Source organism: Sorex araneus, chromosome 1 (genome assembly GCF_027595985.1).
Source record: "Sorex araneus isolate mSorAra2 chromosome 1, mSorAra2.pri, whole genome shotgun sequence".
Classification (NCBI taxonomy): domain Eukaryota; kingdom Metazoa; phylum Chordata; class Mammalia; order Eulipotyphla; family Soricidae; genus Sorex; species Sorex araneus.
Window position 1 is genome coordinate 145,881,399 of NC_073302.1, and position 7,002 is coordinate 145,888,400.

Sequence of the window (7,002 nt, forward strand, 5' to 3'; positions counted from 1 at the left end):
TCCCTTTCTCCCTCCCACCCTTCCTCCCTTCCTCTCTCCCTCCTTCCTTTATCCCTCCCTCCCTTCGACCTTCCTTCCTTCCTTCCTTCCTTCCTTCCTTCCTTCCTTCCTTCCTTCCTTCCTTCCTTCCTTCCTTCCTTCCTTCCTTCCTTCCTTCCTTCCTTCCTTCCTTCCTTCCTTCCTTCCTTCCTCCCTTTTTTGTTTTTGGGCCACACCCAGCTGTGTTCAAGGTTTACTCCTGGTTCTGCACTTAGGGGTCCCTCTTGGATAGCTCAGGAGACCATAAGGGATGTTGGGGATCAAATCTAGGTCAACTGGATGGAAGGCAAATGCCCTACTTGCTGTAGTATTGTTCCAGCCCCTAGACTTACATTTTATTGCTGAGAGTTTTCTATGACTCTTTGATGAGAGCTGACACACATGACTGGGGGAAAGCACGAGATCCACAGCTTGGAGACTGAGATTCAGCCCTGATGATATACCACAGACAGACTCTGTAACAAAAGGCAGGCAGCTCCGGCCTCTGCTCCCATGAAGTGGGCTGATCACACAAACACTCAAAGAGTAATAATGAAAGCACAGTGATACAAATATAACATTTAATAGAAATGTAACACATTAATAATGCAAAGAAGTAGAAACTCACCAAAAATTCATAAAGCATTACTTGTTAGTATTTTATTATTATTATTATTTTTGCTTTTCAGGTCACACTCAGCAATGCACAGGGGTTATGCCTGGCTCTGCAGGCTCTGCACTCAGGAATTACTCCTGGTGGTGGAGGACCATATGGGATGCTGGGAATCTAACCTGGGTTGGCCATGTGCAAGGCAAACGCCCTACCCACTGTGCTATCGCTCTAGCCCCTAGTATTTTTCTAATTATAGAAAAAAGGGACTTCCAGAGTAAAGCAGTTAGGGCACATGCCTCACATGCATCCTACCCAGGTTCAGTTCCTGACACCACATGGTCCTTGAGTATCGAAAATTGAGCCGTGAAGGTCCCCAAGCACTGGCAGGGTGGCCCAGGTATCCACAGCACTGTGGGACCTGTGGATGTAAGAGCATTACATCCTTGGGCTTTTGCATTAAACTGCCAGTCTGCTTGGTTGGCTAAAAATTGCCAGTGGGGTCCTCAATACTTCTGAGCACCAATTGGGAGAAATCTGAAAAAAAAAGAGGAGGAGAAGGAAAACTGAAAACACATTCAAGAGTAGGGAGAATAGTAGTTCCCATACCCACTGCCTGGCTTCCGCAATGGTCAACGCAACTTCATTTTGCTATCACCATCCCTTCCTCACTAGGCCAATGACTTTGGAGTATGTCTAAGATATCACATCTGTGCCAGTTTCTCAGGGCTGCCAGAGCAAATTTCCACCAACGGAGCAGTTAAAATAGCATTATTTGTGTGTGCACAGCTCTGAGGGTTAAAGTCTGAAATCAAGGCGTCAGCAGGTCACTGAGGGAGCAACTGTCTGATTACTCTCTCCTGACTTCTGGGGAGATTTCTAGGAGTACTTTCTCCTAACACTGCCTCCATCTACACATGGCATTTGAATTGGGTCTCTCTTTCTCTTCTTATCTAGGAACACCCTAGTCTCATTGAACTCACCCTAACTCAACTAACCATCTGCATGGACCGCTTCCAAATTGGGTCATATTCTGAGGATGTAGGAATATGATTTTTTTGGAGGAGTTATTATTTATCTCTCTTTTGATGGAAATTTTATTTTGTTGGGGGGTCACACCCCGCTGTGCTCAGGGCTTACTCCTGGCTCTTTGCTCAGGGGTCACTCCTGGGACAGACTTGGGGGACCATTTGGGTGCCAGGAATGAAACCTGGGTCTTCTACATGCAAGGCAAGCATCCAACCCTCTTTGCTATCACTCCAGTTCCTTTATCTTTATTTCTTAAGTTTAATTTTAAGCCATAGTATTGAGCCTCTAATTATAGGCCAATTTATCAATTTTTTTTTACAGGACAGGTAGAGCTATTCATTTCACGTGGAACTCTCTAGTGCATTTGGACTTATTATGTGAGAAATGAGTCCAATCTAACTTTTTTATATAGTGAGCTAGTTATATTCAGCATTTGTGATCTTCTCTCACTGTTTTGAAACCCCTCTTTCATCGTATACTAAATTTTCATGTGTAATTTGGTCTATATTTGTATTTTCTTTCTGTTCCACTGGTTTTTCTAATCATGTGTACACACCATACTATAATTATAGAGGCTTTATTTTTACATGACCTAGTCTCTATAGTCCCCACATTATCCTTCCTTCCTTCCTTTCCTCCTTTCTCTCCTTCCCTCCTTCTTTCTCTCCTTCCTTCCTTCCTTCCTTCCTTCCTTCCTTCCTTCCTTCCTTCCTTCCTTCCTTCCTTCCTTCCTTCCTTCCTTCCTTCCTTCCTTCCTTCCTTCCTTCCCTTTTTCTCTCCTTCCTTCCCCTCCTCTCCCCTTCCCTCCCATCCTTCCTCCCCCTGTCCCTGTCTTTTATCCTAGTGATGTCAGGGTCTCACACATGCTCAGTTGTGGTGGCACATGGTCATAGTCTGGCTGCAGTGCTAGCACCCCCGCCCCCATGCTTTCCAAGGATCTCCCCTTTATGGTGCTGTTTGCACATGGGAGGCTACCATCTACATCTAGTGCTCACACGTGTGCTCACCAAGGACCACACACTGGGCTGCAGTGCTTGGACAGTTATGGTTGTGCTGCTCATCGTACTTTAACTGCAGTGCTTACACACACACATCACCCTTGTCCACAGGAGCTCACACACCCTGTGTGGATCCTGGGGCTCCAGATAGCACAGGTGTTGGCACCTTGCTCAGTGCATGTGGGGGCACTGGGGTTTGAACTCAGCCCCTTACACTTGCCAGACAGATACTTCTGCCCTTGAGCCATCCCTGGCTGGCAATCTCTCCTGGCTTTTCACTCTCACGATACTCTCAGACGGCAGGCGGGGAGGTGACTGTCCTATTTTATTTGTTCAGAACACTGGGGCTAAAGTCAGCTAACTAGGGGAGGTGCTGAAATTAGACTCAGGGTTTTAAAGACACATGCAGCAGTGCTCATGGCATCCTGCTGCTGGGTCTCTAAGTACCACATGGTGCTGGGGTTCAAACCTGGGCAGGTGGCGTAAAGGCGAGAGCCCTACCTCTGAACTATTTCTCAAGCCTTCTTGCCAATGCATGCAAACACCTGTGCTGCTTTTGCAGCTGTAAAAGCCACGCTCTTCGGTGTCCTGGGATCATCAGGGACAGCTGCTGGTTTTCGCCTAGCAGAATATCCCTTGATAGGTACGAATCCTGCGATTTTGTTCCCTTCCGGCTTCCCCTAGGCAGGTTAAATAGCCCCAATTCTGTTCCTCCTGGAGTTTATCCCCCACCTCTTTTGTCAGTTTTAACAAAGAGGTTGCGACTCTCAGGTTCCTGCTCAGCAGAGCTCTTCCTCATTATTTTGTAACCTTTATACCTCCTTCCAGGGAGAGTTAAATAAAGCCTGTGGATTTTTGATCCACATGTCTGACGGGCCGGCGCTCACACGAATGGTTTCCAGCAGGGCTGGCTGATGAAAGCCTCCGACCCGCACCCCAGTCTCGTTCAGCAGATGAAAGGCAGCGGCCCCTCGCCTAGCTCCAAAGCGCACACGTGGGATGGGTGCACGCGAAGCTCCAAATTCCAGAACAAGCTCCTTCTTGGCAGGAGGCGATGGGTTGTAATGAGAATATTTAGAAACAATGAACCACTGGCTAATTCCTTGAGGTTAACAATTCGTGGTGGGGAAAGGCATTGTTCTTTCAGCCTGTTAATCATGTGTAAAAATTACCCCTGACCTAGAATCTCATCATCGCACCTGAGCCAGCCTGAAAATGAGAGGAATGAAAGACCATAAAATAGAAGCAGTGACTAAAAGGGAATAAATGGTTCTGTGATGTTCTGGATGTTAAAGCTCAAGCATGTCATGCATGTGGCAGGGATTTAAAAACGAAAATGACACCCCTGGATGCCACTTCTTCAGCATCTCTCTCTCCTTATGTCTCTCTTTTGATTGTTATTTTGGGGCCATACCTGGAGATGCTCAGGGCTTACTGGCTCTGCTCAGGAATCATGTCCGGCGGTGAGAGTGTTGGGGATCAAATCTGTATGAGACAAGTGCCTTAATCCTTGTACTATCTCTCTGGTCCTTCTTCAGCATCTTATCCCTTCTCTCTGTATTCCCAGGTGCCAAATTTGGATGAGGGGAGGATATTCACCCATTCTTCACTTAAATTGTCTCTTTCTGAAATGACAGGTGTCTACTCTCACTGTCCTTCAGAGGACACTACTTCAGGCCTCAGATAAATGTGTTCACAGCAGTTGCCCCCTCTTGGTGAGTGCATGCCCCTGCAGCTGCCTACCTGCCCTCACCTGGTCTTTGTGTTTATCCTGTCACTGGGTCCTCAAGTGAAAACTGGCTTTGGTTGTTTTTTCTCTTTTGGTGAAGGTGCATATGTAGCAGTGATCAGGGCTATTTCTGCCTCTTTCTTCAGGAGTCACACCTAAAAGTGTTTGGGGGACCATATTTAGGGCTGTGGAATTGAGCCTCAATGGTCCAGGTATGGTCTGGAGTTGGCTGCATGCAGGGTAAGCACTTTGACTTAGTGGGAAAGTGCCCTACCCACTGTGCTCTCTCCAGCCCCTATCTTTTATTGTTTTGTCATCCTTTGGCCCCCAGAATCACTGGACTTTGGGATGTAGGTTCCCCTCCAGGTCAGCATCTTCCCAGGTCAACAAGAGAAAACGGAAGGGAGTAGTGGAAACTTCTCGGGTGCCTCTCTTCCTGGAGCAGAGTGAAGTCTCACACAGATTTTATGGTTTGTGTACAAAGGGTTGGAATAGTGAGAACTTTCTAGAAGGGAGTAGTGTGGTAACTAATGGGTAAAGATGGGGCTCAATGAACCCCTGGAATCTATCTATCTTGGTTCAGGTGAGAGGTGCAAACAAGCTGGGCTGTACTTTGATTTTCTCTTATGGGTATGTTTATTTTGGGTACATTAAATGTTGGTTTTCCACAGTCTCCATTGTTCCCTATTGCCTCATTCACAACTTGCTTTTAACTCTGTTTATTTTTGGTGTTTTGGAGGACCACACCCAGAGATACTCAGAGCTTACTCCCGGATCTACACTGAGGGATCATTGCTGGCAGACTTGGTGGATGATATGGCATGTTAGGGATTGAACCCTAGGTAAGCTACATGCAAGGCAAGTGCCCTACCCACTGTACTCTCTCCAGCCTTTATCTTTTATTCTTTTGTCATCAGTCTGGTCCCTGAATCTATACACTCTCTGTCTAGTTAGAGAGTAATTTTTTTTTTTTTGCTTTTTGGGTCACACACAGCGATGCTCAGGGGTTACTCCTGGTTTTAGCACTCAGGAATTACTCCGGGCAGTGCTTGGGGGACCATATGGGATGCCGGAAATTGAACCCAGGTCGGCCGGGTGCAAGGCAAATGCCCTACCCGTTGTGCTATCGCTCCGTCCCTGAGAGTAAAATTTTTTATAAGGGACCAAAAGATACACAGTGGTGTAGCAACAAAGGTTTAAAGGCAATACTATAGGAGAAATGATCACACAGTAAGTTGGGGTGGGCAGCGTGAAAAGGAGGGGCACTGAGGTTCTTGGGAGAGGGAGATGGTTACACTGGTGATAGTTGTGATGTTGGAATTATGTGCATGCGTAACCATATATATTATTGTGAACCACAACATCTCAATTAAAAATATTTTTTTTAAAAAGAGTTAACATCGCCTTTCGGCCGGAAACACCAGCATCCAGTAAATTGCAAAAATGACCAACACAAATGGAAAGTGGAGGGGCACCCTCTATAAGTTCTCTAGACCTTTTAGAAAACATGGAGTTGTTCCTTTGGCCACATACATGCGTATATACAAGAAAGGTGATATCATAGACATAAAAGGAATGGGTACTGTCCAAAAAGGAATGCCGCACAAAGGTTATCATGGCAAAACTGGAAGAGTCTACTATGTTACCCAGCATGCTGTTGGCATTGTCATTAACAAACAAGTCAAGGGCAAGATTCTTGCCAAGAGAATTAATTCTGCATTGAGCCTATTAAGCACTCTAAAAAAGTCGAGATAGCTTCCTGAAGCGGGTGAAGGAAAATGATCAACAAAAGAAGGAAGTCAAAGAGAAAGGGACTTGGGTTCAACTGAAGCGCCAGCCTGCTCCACCCAGAGAGGCCCACTTTGTAAGAACCAATGCAACCTGAGCTGCTGGAGCCCATCCCCTCATTCATGGCAAGAGAAGTGTTTGTTTAAAAATAAAGAGACTCCTGGACTATAAAAAAAAAAAAGAGTTAACATCATGAATAAAAGAGGACAATGAGGAAATGGAGACACATACCCTGCTCATGGACTGGGAATTAACATTGTCAAAATGGCAATACTACCCAAGTCATTATATAGATTCAATGCAGTCCCTATAAGGATACCCCTGACATTTTCCAAAGAAATAGATAAAACTCTCCTGAAATTCATATGAAACAATAAACCCCCACAAATAGCTAAAGCAATCACTGGGTAAAAGAAAAAGGAGGCATCACCTTCCCTAACTTCAAATTGTACTACAAAGAGGTAGTAATTAAAACAGCATAGTATTGGAATAAAGATAGACCTACAGATCAATGGAATAGAATTGGATATCCTGACACAGACCCTTAAGTAGCTTAAGGGCAAAAAATATAAAGTGGAGCAAGGAAAGCCTCTTCAACAAGTGGGCAGCTATTTGCACAAAAATGAACTCAGACCTCTTTCTAACACCATGTGAAAAAGTCAGATCAAAATAGATTAAATACCTCAATATCAGGTCTGAATCCTTAAGGTGTATGGAGGAAATTGTAGGCAGAACCTCCATAACATTGACGCTAAAGGCATCTTCAAAGATGCTGATCATAGTGGCCGAACTAATAGAAGCAAAGATAAACAGATGGGACTACATTAAAG

General features: G+C 45.2%; 1 pseudogene; it reads left to right on the forward strand.

Annotated features, from left to right (window-relative positions):
- Positions 1 to 5,827: 5,827 nt before the first annotated feature.
- On the forward strand, positions 5,828 to 6,318 carry LOC129402044 (60S ribosomal protein L21-like; annotated as a pseudogene).
- The last annotated feature ends 684 nt before the right edge of the window (positions 6,319 to 7,002 follow it).